This window comes from Gopherus evgoodei, chromosome 6 (genome assembly GCF_007399415.2).
Source record: "Gopherus evgoodei ecotype Sinaloan lineage chromosome 6, rGopEvg1_v1.p, whole genome shotgun sequence".
NCBI lineage: Eukaryota > Metazoa > Chordata > Testudines > Testudinidae > Gopherus > Gopherus evgoodei.
The window spans coordinates 95,765,157-95,779,741 of NC_044327.1; the positions used below are offsets into that span (position 1 = coordinate 95,765,157).

General features: G+C 43.2%; 1 protein-coding gene across 3 annotated transcripts in view; it reads right to left on the reverse strand.

The window, feature by feature from the left end:
- Window positions 1-3,150, reverse strand: part of RNF180 (ring finger protein 180) — a 121,904-nt gene extending 118,754 nt beyond the window's left edge. For all 3 annotated transcript variants that reach the window (XM_030567325.1, XM_030567324.1, XM_030567326.1), the window contains exon 1: window positions 3,035-3,150. The gene's annotated coding sequence lies outside the window, so the exon portion shown is untranslated. The remainder of the gene's footprint in view (window positions 1-3,034) is intronic.
- Window positions 3,151-14,585: the final 11,435 nt, after the last annotated feature.

The following is a 14,585-nucleotide window of genomic DNA, read 5'->3' on the forward strand; positions in this document are numbered from 1 at the left end:
CACATGGCAAGAATTTAATAAAATGCAAATGCTTTGAACCATACAGGACATCCCTGTATCTTGAGTTTTGCTTACACAGTTACTGTCAACACGGTTATTTTAACAGCCCGTCAGCATATGACATATTTGAAAGCAGCAGTCAAAGGGTATACGAATTTTAAATGTCTCTCTCAAGAAAGTATTCAATTCAAACTCAGGTTTTGAAACGTAATGAATACCACTCAGAGAGTGCTCCTGCAAATATAATTTTGAACACACCTTAAATGTATTGTGAAAATGTAATTCCAAACTATGCATTTATAATATTACAAAATTAGCTATGATCTATTTGACTAATGGTAGATCTTTCTTGTCTATCTTATAATATATCTTAATAATTATGCATTTAGTCCAACAATGCACCAGAGTACAAACAATCTATAAGGACTGCAAGGGGTGTTTCTTTGTATACAGTTTTGAGTGTCTTTGACTAGCTTGTATTTCAGAAGTTTCCAAATAAAGCTCTAGTCCTTGACATTTACCTGTATTCAAGCAAGGCCTGTTTATCTATATATTACATTATGCTCCATTTTTCATACCATTAAAAGAATCCATCTTATTATAACAACATCTGGCACAAACTCAATCATTTATTTTGCTAAATAGATGATCACTTGTTTTTTGTTCCTTCACAATATGAGCACTTTCAAAACAGATTTTCTTAACTGCCCCGTGTCTATATGCAAAGATATTTTAGTTAATTTTATGCATTCATAATAAGAAATTTACAGTAACTGTCTCCTTCCTTTCTACTTTTTCTGTCAGACAATGCCTTTAGTGTACAGCTACATCAACCATAGTTTAAAAAATGGAAATAAATAACTTGGAGAAACAAATTACAGCAGTTTGCAGTATTATTGTGCCCTAGCAGTTGTTTTTAATGAGAATATTCCTGAAGGTATATTAAAGTTCTGCACACCTGTGCTTTTCTTCAGTTCTCACTATGGAGGAAACAGACAACTTATAGCCCAATCTGTTGCAAATAAAGATCTGTGTAACAAAAGGTTTGTTTTTTAAAGTAAATGCCTGCATATAATCTTCCATAATGAACTCTGCTTCTTTAGTGCTAGACTTGGCACAAATGTGTCTGTGGGGTTTGTATTTTGCAGAAGCAGAATACGAATCCTTACTGAAGTGGCTGATAAGGAGGAGAACAGTACAGTCTTAACAATAGATTACTTTGACATTTTGCAAAGAGTCTATACTAAAATGAGTAGTGTTTAGGGGACTGCTTCTTTGTTAAGTACTTCCACAGTAGTACCATAGCAATTTTAACTGTACAGTGTTGTACTATAATAGCTGACTTAAATTAATAGGCTGGAGAATGTCACATTTAAATCACTGCCTCATATGCTCAGAAACCTTTAGCTTAAGAGCACTGTGAACTTAAAAGGATAATCATAGCCAGAATATGAATGGAACCTGAAGTTCAAGCCACCCCTATATGCAGAGAGGTTAGTCGTGAGGTACCCCAAAAATCAGGGTTCACACAATTGTTCAACGTAGGTAACTAACAACATAGAAGGTGGAGTGAATAGTGAAGAGACACTTGCCAATAACATTATTTAGATTAGTCAAGACTTGTAATGACCATGAGGACCTTCAGAAGGGCCAGAAAAGACTAGGCAACTGGGCAATACAACGGAAGATAAAATTCAACATAGACAAGTGCAAAATAATTCAAATTGGAAAGCAAAACTTTAACAACTAATATACACCAGAGTGCATTCTGAATTAGTTTAATTTCTCAGAAACAAGATGTTAGCATTGTGGATAGCTCTGTGAAGACATGTCTGAAAATATTATAATGCTGTTACATAGGTTGAATGGAGAAATCCACAGCCTCCTCTCCCTCCACGCACTGATCAGCTCCAGTAGCTCAGCACTGATCCAAGCAGGAGATCCTTTGCTCCATGGAGCAGGCACTGTCACCTGACCAGATGATAAGTGAGCACTTGCCAAGAAAACAGGAAGGCGCAAACTTCCTGGGGCTTTACACGGGGAGGGGTGGATGTCTCTTTACCTGGCAGCAGAGCTGGGGCAAGAGTGGTCACTTACACACTACAGGATATTCTCCAGAGGCTAAAAGCTCTGTAAACAGGAAGAATGTGTCTTCACTTGCATATCACTACAAAAGTATCACTAGTAAGAGCAGGATGCCTCTCATGGAGGTGGTTTTCTTATTGCAGTGAAACTTCTGAGTTTCACCGCAAAAAGTCATTGGCAAATGTTGATGCTCCCATGGTTTTTGCACAAGAGGGACTTTTTCCACTTTAAATGGCAAATGTAGACATGCCCTTAAGCACTACAGTGGTGCAGCTGTAGTGCTAGACACGCTCCAACTTGCTGGTCTTTACCACCCTTCATCTCGACAGCAGGAGGCACAAACCATTTGAATTGCATTTTGTCAGAAGGAACCCGAAGTCCATAGAGCTCGCCAAGCCCGCTGTTACTACCAGCAGCGCTGGCGAAGGATCGTGGGGGTCGCTGACGCTGGCCTCGGGGACGCACTGACAGCAGAGCTATTTCTTCATTGCACAAAGCAGCGAGATCAGGAACTCCAGCCAGCTCCCTGGAGGCTCAGCCCCAGTGGGAGGGTGACCAGACAGCAAATGTGAAAAATCAGGACTGTGTGTGTGTGGGGGGGGGGTACGTGGAGGGAGCCACGGGCGCGTTTTCCCCTCCTCCAGCACACAAGCAACCTGCGGCTCCTCTCCCCGGGGGAGGCGCGTGGGGAGGGGACCCCGCAGCGGCGGCGGCCTCGGGAAACTCGGCCGGTTTGACAGCGACCCCGCAGCCAAACCCGCCCCGGTCCTTAGCTGGCCACGTAGCGCCGCCCCCGGTAACGGAGCCCACGCACCCCCCATGAGGGGCGCCCAGCCCCACCCGGAGGCCGGGCCTGCCCCGCAGCGCTGGGGGTGGCGCCGGGCGCGGCCGCCCCATCCCCGGCATAGGGGCAGCGGGCCAGGCGGAGCTAGCAGCGCCCCTCGCTTACCGCTCGCCGGACGGGGGTGTCCGTCAGTCAGGCCGCGGGACCTGCCGCTCGAGCTGGCGCGGGGCCGGGTGCTGGTGGAGATTCCGGGTTGGGTGCAACAGCTGCCGACGGGAAGAGACGGGAGACAAACAGCAGCGAAAAGCGCTCCGTGCTGGGGCATGGGGCAGCCTGGGGCGGCGGGGAGCGTGCGGGGGCTGAGAGACGGGGTGGGAGCGCCAATGTGTGACAGAGTTAACAAATGGAACTGCTGATTCCCCTCCCCCCCCCCGCCGTCTCCTGGGGTGAGGGAGAGACAACAGGGCAGCGCAAGGTGCCTCTTCACTCAGCCGGAATGGATGTTAGGGCAGGGCTCTATCCTTTCCCAGGGGTCAGCTGCATGTTTAATGGCCGTTTGGCTGGAGCAGCAGATGAAGACACTCTAGTGTTTGTATTCCAGAGCCCCTGGCAGGGACCAGACCACATTGGGATAGGCCCTGTACAAACACACAGTCCCTACACATCTTACAAACTATACCACAGGAGACAACAGATGGCTAGACACAGACGGGCTTACAAGAAAACAATGAGACACTATCAGTGACAGGCAGGAATCACAGCAGGAGAACAGTATAACTGTTAGTCAATTTTTTTGTAGGAATCATCTGATATGAGCATCCCCTATTAGAAACTGTCTTTGAGCTGTGTTGCCAACCCCTCATGTTCAGGTATCATGAGGTAGGCTCCAAAAAAATCATGATTGGCTTAAAACACATTAGATTTGTAATAGTAATAACTTTTAAGGTTCATTTTATTTACCTTCAGGTTTTTGAGCCATCATGTTTCCAAGCGTTTCTCCAAAACCACAAGAACTAGATACTTTTTTAATGAAAGCAGAGTCTTGTAATCACAGGATTTCAGGAGCTGGGGTTTTCAGTACAACACCAAATAGCTCAACAATTCACAATAAACTTACAGCAAAAATACTGCTGTTTCAATGGGACATTTAAACTTTCCCATCAGGCTTTTTAAACAAATCTTCCTCATTCAGCTTGTCCTCGTCTCACATCCATATAGAATATAACATAAGAATGGCTCTACTGGTTCACCTAGCCCAGTATCCTGTCTTCTCACAGTGTCCAATGCCCAGATGCTTCAGAGGGAATGAACAGAACAGGACAATTAGCAAGTGATCCAACCCCTGTCATCAAATCCTGCTTTCTGGCAGTCAGAGTTTTAGGGACACCCAGACAATGGGGTTACATCCCTGACCATCTTGGCTAATAGTAATTGATGGCCCTATCCTCATGAACTTATCTAATGCTTTTGAACCCAGTTATACTTTTGGCCTTCATAACATGCCTTGGCTCAGGGCACCTGTCAGATAACCTTAGTCCCAGATTTGGACCTTAGCATCCAAAATATGGGGGTTAGCATGAAAAACCTCCAAGCTTAGTTACCAGCTTGGACCTGGTATTGCTGCCACCACCCAAAAAATTAGAGTGTTTTGGGGCACTCTGGTCCCCCCGAAACCCTTCCCTGGGGACCCCAAGACCCAAACCCTTGAGTCTTACAACAAAGGGAAATAAATCTTTTCCCTTCCCTCCTCCAGGTGCTCCTGGAGAGATACACAGAAGCAACCTCCGTGAATCTAAGCAGAGGGAGTCCACCCTCTGTAATTCCAGTCCTGAAAACAAAAGCACTTTCCTCTTCACCCAGAGGGAATGCAAAGTCAGACTAGTAAATCTAGCCCACACAGACCTCCCCCTGATTTCTTCCTCCCACCAATTCCCTGGTAAGCTGCAGACCCAATTCCCTGAAGTTCCCCACTAAAAAAAACTCCAACAGGTCTTAAAAGAAAGCTTTATATAAAAGAAAGAAAATACATACAAATGGTCTCTCTGTATTAAGGTGACAAATACAGGGTCAATTGCTTAAAAGAAATATGAATAAACAGCCTTATTCAAAAAGAATACAATTCAAAGCACTCCAGCAACTATAGACATGTAAATACCAAAGAAAAGAAATCATATAACTCACTATTTGATCTCTTTGTCCTTACAACTTGGAAACAGAAGATTAGAAAACAGAAATCACTTCTCAAAGCCGAGAGAAAAGCAGGCAGACAGACAAAGACTCAGACACAAACTTCCCTCCACCCAGAGTTGAAAAAAAATCCTGTTTCCTGATTGGTCCTCTTGTCAGGTGCTTCAGGTGAAAGAGACATTAACCCTTAGCTATCTGTTTATGACAGCACCTCCGGGTGGGGGAGTGGGCAGGGGCCGTAGGGGGGCTAGCCTCCCCAAAGGGCAGGCTCCACCCGCTGTCTTTGCTTCCAATTTTTTAAATATGTCATTTTGTTTTTAACCACCTCTTTTACTCTGTTGTTTAACTATGGTGGCATTTTTTGATCCTCTTACTGTTTATTTAATTTGGGGCATACATATAGTTTGAACCTCTAATATGGTGTTTTTAAAAAGTTTCTATGCAGCTTACAGGCATTTCATTCTTGTGACTCTTCCGCTACATTCGCCTCTTGGACCGGATCCTGTGGACCACTTAGGACTAAATCAAGAATTGCTGCTCCCCTAGTAGGTTCCTGGACTAGCTGCTCTAACAATCAGTCAATAACGGTGTCTACAAATTTTATCTTTGCCTCTCATCCTCAGGTGTCATGTTCCCATTCAATATGAGATAGTTGAGATCCCCCATTATTATTGAATTTTCTATTTTTGTAGCCCCTCTAAGCTCCCTGGGCATTTCACAATCACTGTCACCATCCTGGCAAAGTGATCAGTAGTATATTCCTGCTGCCTGTATTTCTTTCCTCAGTCTACATAAACTCAATGTATACCAAATTTGCCTTTATCTTGCACCCAAACTTGCTGTTATCATCTATTGTTCAAAAAATATTTACACCTTTAATACTAAATCATGAACTTGAGTTTATAATAGTCCTTACTCCATCCCTGTCTCAATTACACCTGTACCCTGATATAATGCAGTCCAATGTAACATGAATTTGGATATGACGCAGTAAAGCAGTGCTCGGGGGATGGGGGAACAGGGCTGCGCACTCCCACAGATCAAAACAAGTTCGATATAATGCGGTTTCACCTATAACACAGGAAGATTTTTTGGCTCCCGAGGACAGCATTATATTGGGGTAGAAGTATATTTTAATCTCCCTGAGTTTGCATTCATACTGGAGTATACATTCAGTGTCTGTACAGATATTTGCATGCTACTTCTATTTTTTCATCTTTAAAAACTTGTTAATGATCAAACATGGCATCTTTTTATAGTGCTATAAGGTAAAGCCACCTCCCACACAAGTATTTATGTAAAAAAATCCTCTTTTAAAGATGAAGTCATCTGTTTCCCATTTTAGGACAGAGTGGTCTGTTGGTAAATATTTTAATATACAGTGACCTATCATTTTTCCCTGATGCAAGGAAGGACTTGAGGCTGGAAAGTTCCGATTTCTAAACAAGACCCAGGTTTCAACTCCTTCTGTCAGTCTTGCTTCTTGCACTCCAGATAGGGTTCATCCCCAGGAAAAACAGGTGGTTTCCATCACTGCACTGCCCTCCTTTCAAGATTGTGGCTATAGGACTCCCTAGAGCCTAGGAACCTCACTGATGGATTGTCATGCAGATCCAGTCAGCTAGCATATTTATCAGCTGCCCTTGCTACATCCCTTATCCTTGGAAAATTCTACTAATGTTTTGGGGTTGTGCTGAATGCTCACAGACTCCTTCAGTGAAGGAGAGAGTGCATCTACTTTCTGATGCTGCAGACTCCCATCATAGATATTCTATGGTTGGTTAATAAGGTATAAAAAGGTGCCAATGTATTCTAGAGTTGTAAAATTGCCACAGAATCCTCTCCTCACTGTAGAACACTGATCCTGAAACCAAGCTTCTAGTTTTTTAAAATGTTTCTAGCCCTTCTGATTGTGGAGAAAATCTTGAAAATATGAACATGAAAAATTGATGCATTGTTGTTTTCCTGTAATCTCACAAACACTGAAACTATAGTTCAGTAGTGTGCACTATCCCCATTCATCACAATAGGTCACCAACTCTGTAAGCTAAAAACACTTTAAATCTCAACACTTAACTATTTCACTACTCATCGTTTTAGCAGAAATATCTAGCATGTGCTTTTCCCAATGGCAAAGTGCCTCCCACCTCTACCCTCGTGGGGAATTTGAGATCTAAGGCTGTGTCTACACTACCACTTTTGTCAGTATAACTTATGTCACTCAGGGGTATGAAAAAACACGCTTCCTGAGCAACATAAGTTACACCAACAGAAGTACCGGTATGGACAGCACTATGTTGGCGGGACAGCTTCTCCCGCCGATGTAGCTACTGCCACTCATAGAAGTGATTTTACTATGTCAACAAGAGAGCTCTCTCCCGTTGGCATAGAGCAGCTACATGAGTGATCACAACAGTGGCATAGCTGCATCATCATTACAGTTGTGTCGCTGAAAGCTCGCTAGTGTAGACTTGGCCTAAATAAGTAAAACAGGAGATAGTGTTCTAATTATATTCTTGTGGGTTCAGTGAAGCATCCTTGAGGCTGGTGGTCATAGCAGCTGCCCTTCATTTAAGATAGTTGTGAGAGAGAGTTACGCAGCCACCTAAAACAATGGCACATATGAGACTACCCACAAATTTGAACCATGTAGGCAGAGGGCATTGGCTGGGCATTATTTGGGTAAGTGTGTGTGTTGCGGCTGTAAGCAAAGAAAAAATCTCCCTTTATTTTGGTTTCAGCTGTGCTCAGGAAAACAGGACTTTGTACATTCTTTGTAAACAAACAAGATTGCATCAGAGGTACCAGAATCCACCATTTCTCTTTGAAACTGGAAAAAAACTACAAGAATCTAAATTTGGCAAGTCACGCAGGTCAAAAAAGACTATTATTCATTTTCAGAATCTCACACTGCCACAGAATCCTATGCACAACTGCAGTAGTCACACCGGAACTTGGCAAACTCAAGCACGTGATTAAGCCATTTTTTTAGCTTGTTTTTCTGGTCATAGTACTGGTGCAGAGGAGAATTGTCCAGACTGGCTAAGCCAAGCTTTTATCAGCCAGGAACCAACGATAGGAAAGAGGCATCAGAAGAAAGAGGCTTATGAGAGAGAAAATAATATGATTATTGTATAGTATTTGTACTATTGTAGCATGTAGGAGCACTAATTATATAGCAGAACCCCATTATGTTTGTTGCTGTAGAAAGAAAACAAAAAGATAGATTGTAAGCTCTTTGGGGCAGGGACTAAGTATAAGCCAAGAGACAACCTATGGATGGACAGACAGACAGGGGAGTACAAGGAAACAGTATTTGTCAGCATGATAGGCATTCATCTCAGCACACCAGCAGCCTAACCATTTCTGAGGTTTTTTTATAGGCATCACAGCAAAGGAGAATTTTAACAAGGGATTTGGAAGAGGAAAATGAGGGACAGCCTGGGAGAAAGCACAAAGGTGCTTGTTTGAAAAATTGACAAGTGAGAGACGGAGGCTGGCATAATCGGTCGATTGGAGGCAGGAGCTGCTATCCTGATAGTGAATGAGCAATGATAGGCATGATGGAGATGGGCTGTGAAGAGCCTTAGAAATGAATATAAGTAGCTTATGTTTGAGTGGGGTGGGGGAGCCAGCTGAGGGGTGACAGAGTCAAAGTGACTGGCTGGGAAAATGATCTTTGCAGCAGCATTCTAAATGGGGGGCAAGACTGATTTGTCAAGGCTAGAGAATTCTAGTAATTGGTATGTAAGATGATGAAAGCCTGGGCAAGAGTTTTAGCTATGCAGATGGATAAGAAAGGCCATATTTAGAGGTGTTATACGAAAAAAACTGGCAAAATTTAGCCTGGATGTGAAGTCCCAGAGAAAGGCCTGAGTTGAAGTGACATTCATATTACTGGGGTAAGTAACAGGCAGGAGGGTAGTGTTATCCTCAGTGATTGAGGAAAGAGATAGCAGGGAGGGTTTGGGCAAAGGAAAGTTTAAGAGCTTTGTTTTAGCCATGTTGAGCTTGAAGCAATGGCTGGACATCCACAAGGCGCAACATCAGATTCATATCCCAGGTGTCGCTCAAGTATCATTTGACTCAATGGAGAAGGTGCTATCAGCTGGCTCCCTTCTCATCCAGACTGGTCTGGACATTTCCCAGGATCAGGAACATGGTGAGATGGCAAAGCCTACGGCAGGGATCGGCAGCCTTTGGCATGTGGCTCACCAGGGTAAGCACCCTGGCAGGCTGAGCTGGTTTGTTTACCTGCCGCATCCGCAGGTTTGGCCAATCGTGGTTTGCCACTCCAGGCCAATGGGGGCGGTGGGAAGCAGCGGCCAGTACATCCCTCGGCCTGCAAGGGGCTTACCCTGGCGAGCCACATGCCAAAGGTTGTTAATCCCTGGCCTAGGGTCTCAGCAAGTGAGGACCATGATGGTGAAGCTTGGTGTTACAAAGTCACACTTTTCTTCCTCCTTTCCTCATTCCCAACCAAGTTGCCAAGTACTATCTGGAAAAAAAAAACCTGTTCAAAAAGTGGGGACAACTTTGTCTCATTGAAATTAGCCAACCAAAACAAACATCCATATTTGGGAACTTCTTTACATCTCAATAACATTTTGGCCTGTTATTTCACTCCAGTGACTTCACCAGGAGCTTTTGAAACTCCTAATCTCAAGTCTTTCACTTCAAACCCATCCAGAGTACATTGTATTCTATATAGGTTCTTATACCACCATTGTCATCACTGTAGTAGCTGAGTGACTTCCAGTAGTGCATTAAGCAACATGATTAAACATATGTCATGTATTTGTTTACTATACTCTCTGCAGGGGGAGAAGTGTGTGCAGTAGAGTGACTTGTTTTGGTACGGTTTGGTAGGTGATTTTTGTTTCTTTGTTGTGGTGGTGTCTCAAAATTCACATTGCTGTGTATTTATGAAAAGGTGGCAAGGTCAAAGACATGAACCTTGCACTTGGAGGGCAATGTGGTATTAGATTTGTGAGGATCTTTAGTTCCTGGGGGAATTCATTTCACAGTTTTGGCCTGGCACCCAAGAAAGTTCAGTCTCCTGCACAGACGAGCTTCACCATTACTGTAGAGAGTTGCATTGTTCCATGATCTTCATCCAGGAGACTTAGACAGTCTTTTAGATATTCTAGGCACAGCCCATGGATCATATTGAAGATAAAGATCAAGACCTTAAACTTGATTCAAAATTCTATGGGAAGCTAGTGTAGAGAGCAGAGGACAGGTCTTCTATGCTTGCCATAGCCAGTGTTGCAGAGAAGACTTGCTGCAGTGTTCTGTACTAGTTGGAGTTTGCTAAATTCAAAAGGCTTCAGACCCAGCTATATCACTTTGCTGTAGACTTGCTGAGAAGTGACAGAGACATGAATAACTGAGGTCAGGTCATCTTCCAACAGGAACGAATTGAGTCTTCTAGCCAGCTCGAGTTGGTAGAAAACTTTACTCATGGATGCTGCTACAGGAGAGCTTAGTGTAAATGAGGAATCAAAGGAATTCTAAACTGACAAATCATAGATGTGTGCCTGCAACCAAAAGGAGATTGTACTGTGGGTTCAAACTCTTCAGAGTACTCTTCTCTGTCCACCAGTATCACCTCTCTTTTACTCAGGTTCAGCTTCATCTGTGAGCTGATCACATCCGAGCACTGGGATATCTTGTTGATAGTGGTGTAGTGAAGGATAGGTAGAGCTGTGTCATCTGCATATTGCTGACATTTGAGTCCATGTCATCTGACCAATTCACCTAGTGGTTGGATGTAGATGCTGAATAGGACTGGAGAGAGAGAGAGAATTGATCCTTGTGGGGCTCCACAAGTGCAGGATCTAGTGGTGGAGATGCAATTTCCCATCACTATTTGTTGGGTGCATCCCTTCTGGAAGAACTCAAACCATTTTAGCGTATTACCCTGGACTTCTGCCCCCTCTCTCAGGTAAGACAGAAGTGTCTCATGGTCAACCATGCTGAATACTGCAGAGGAGTCCAGAAAGATGAGAATGGATGTCTGTTCTCTATTAAAGGACAATAGGAGATCATCCATCAGTGCCATTAAAATAGTTTAAGTTCCATGTCCTATCCTGAATCGAAATTATGCTGGGTCTAGAATATTAGCTTCAATTAGATGAGTTTGTATGTGACCTTTGGCCAACTTTTCTATAAGGTTGCTCAGGAATTGAAGATTTGACACAGGGAGAATTGATGTACACAGGGTGGGTTTCTTCAGTATTGGTCAGACTATTGCATGTTTGCAGGAACAGGGGAAAGTTCTTTCTTTGAATGACACATTTCCTATTTCAGTCAGGAATTGCATTAGTTGTTTAAGATTTTCTTTCACAAAAAATGAAGGGCATGGGTCAGATTCACAAGTCTTGGTCAAGACTCTTTAGGGTGTCCAGAACTTCTTGAAGACTGAATGTACTCAACTCTGGGAATGCAGTTGGTTGATGGATATAGGTGGAACAGATCCATGCCATCTGAGAAACCTTCATAAATCTAATGTGCATGATCTTTTCAGTGAAGTAGGATGATCGTTCTTCACAGTGCTTGGTGCCCAATTCAGATGCAGGTTATAGGCACTCAGGATTGATTGAATTGTCAGTTATCCTGGATGGCTCCTTGGGAGGGATTTGGCAGCATCAATTGAGGTTGATAGGAAGGTTTTCTTGACCTATAATACAGCCTCAGCATAGGATTTGAGAAATTTCTCCCATTGGTGCTCAAGTTTCCACCCCTCTTCTTTTCATCCAGCACAGGTGTCAGAAAACCAAGGAGATCTGTATAGGTAGGGGGGGAGGGAGGAACTGTTTGGGGCCAATATGTCTATAGTCAAGGGTAGTGTACAATAATAACGATTCGCCAGATCCTCAACTGCACGTCTTGTGGGTTCAGTGTTGTTGTTCTTTAGCAGGCTTTGGAAATTGTCAAAGACTATGAGCCTTCGTGGTTGAATCAGGAGAATTGATCTTATGCATGGAGGTGGCTGGCTGGATTTGGATGTCCTTAATCTTGACATTTATGACAAAGATCAAGTCCAGGGTATGACCAGCTGCATGGGTTCGACCAGACATACCCTATGAAAGTTCTAGCAAGGCAAGGGAGGAGATGAATTTTGGGACAATTGCATCTGTCTTTGTCAATATGCCTATTGAACTCTTGCAGGACAAAAAGTCTGGTGCATTTTACCATCATTGCTGACAAAGTATCAGTGAGCAATTTTATGAAAAGAATCCAGCAGGAGGAAATATCAGTGACATCAGACATCCACTTCCTTCAGGTAAGTCGTCTGTCTTGTCATGATGTCCCTGTCACCCTTTTCTGCTTTGGAAGAGAGGTGGAGAGAAGAAAGGAAAGGAGATAGCACTTACCATTTCGTCATGACTGAGTTAGCATTATAAAGTGACCACCTGATCAGCAGGTGGTGGTGAATGCTGGAGAAGCAGGGTTGGGGTTTAGGGTTCTTTCCTCATCTGAGAGTAGAGCCCTTTGGCAGCCTCGTTCATGGTGATGGTTCTGTGCCAAAGGAACAGGCTGCCTCACTTTTACCTTTTAGACAATTTCTCTCATTTTTGTTTCCAAATAATTTCTTTAACTATAATCTGTGCTCATTTTTATGAACAATTTTGTATAATGTGTTGACAGGTCAAGATAGCCTTTGATCACAATTAGTCACATTGAACAGTTAATACTCCCAGCTGGGAACAAGCCGCAGTTTACACAACAGTACACAGTGTCAGTTTTCTGAATTCTTATTTTCCTGAAATTTCTGCTGCTGGAATGTGTGAAGACCATTGTTTAAATCACAGGTAAAAACTGACAGTGCTGTCTGCCACCTTGTTATTCTGACAAGTTTTCTTGTAACAACACAACTATGTAGACTGTAAGCTTCTTGGGGCAGAGACCATGGTTTTGTATATATTTGTTCAGTTCCTAGCACATGGGGCCCCAATCCTCATTAGAGCCTTTGGACACTATTGTGCTTTAAATATTGAGCACCACCACAACATAGATCTACCAGAATAGCCCTGCTTTCAGCTATTGCAGCTTAGAGGAAAGATATTACCATATTATTGGGTTGCTGAACTCAAACCTCACAGAAATTAAACAGCATGGTAACGTCTTTGAAAATGAGCTGAATGAACCATTTTTTTCCATCTCGTTGCATATCTGTCAACGAGCTACTACTCCCTGTTCTCAAAAGCTGTCTCTTTTATTTCCGAAAAGAGGGATCATCGGGGTCCTTTGTGAGTCTAGAGTGATGATTATTGTTGGGATACTGTGCTAATTGCTTCTCCGTTGCTCAGTAGAGCACATCGGTTGCTCACAAAAATAACTGAGAGATGTTTTGGCTCTGACATGATTGAATAGTCATCGTCCATAGAAGCTGGAGAGGATTATTTTGGAATAATTTTAAATAATGTACAATATATTAAAAAGTAAAACTGAAAGAAGCGGTATACAAAAGAAATACATGAGAGCTGAACTGTTGTGGGTTAACAGGCACTTAAGTGGAGGGTCTCACTAGTTTCTTTAAAGAGGAGAGAGAAACAAGAAATCAAATAGAAAAACAAGGAGGAGTTAATTAAAGACCAGGCTACAACTGTTTTGTAACTAGTTTAGGGCCTACTCCAGTGAGATACTGGATGAATGGGAGTGGAGGGTATTTGGAAATTTTATTATTTTGCTAATTTGCTGCTGGTGGATGCTATAAGAGTGTACTGTGGGTGGCCAGCATGCTTGGTTCTCGTGGGCAAACAGCAATCTTTAACATTAGTAAGGGAGAGCTAACAGTTAGCTCCTTGTTAAAAGGTGGTCAACAGCATAACTGTTTGATTTACAGAAAAGGAATACAATCTCCCACAATGCTAGTTTAGTTATGCAGTATCACTGTTCAAAGCAGAATAAAAGATTTGGTCAAAATCTTGGCCAATACATTGGAAAGGGTGTTAATTGTAATGAATGATTCAAACCAGGTGGTGAATTTTATTCAGCAAGTCTGATCACTAGGTCACCAAAAATCTGATCTTGTGGGGAGCCAACTAGTTGTTATAAGGCACACAGTATCCTAGGCCTTGTCTACACACACAACATGCACTCATTTAGTTAAACCCCTATGTGGACACGCTTATTTTGGTTTAGCTAGAGCTGTTCAGAAAGGGGGATTTTCTGTTCCACAAAATATTCAAGATTTTGAACAGATTTTCATTCTGAATTTGGGATAACTGAAATGGACATTTTTGGTTTGCTGGCTGCTTGCCTGGTGAGTGTGTATGCATGTGCTATTTGCTTCCCCAGCTGAGAAGCTGGCCACTCAGGGAGCCTGGGAGCCTGGCAGTCAGCCAAGAGGACAGTTTGGGGAGCCCTGGTATCCTACCAGCTGGGAAGCCAAAGATCCCACTAGCCATGGAGCTGGACACTCTGGGAGCTGGGGAGCCTGGAAGTCTGGGCTCCCCTGCAGCCTTTCAGGCAAGCTGCAGAGAAGCTGGACGTTGTGTGTGAACTGGCAGGAAACCAGGCA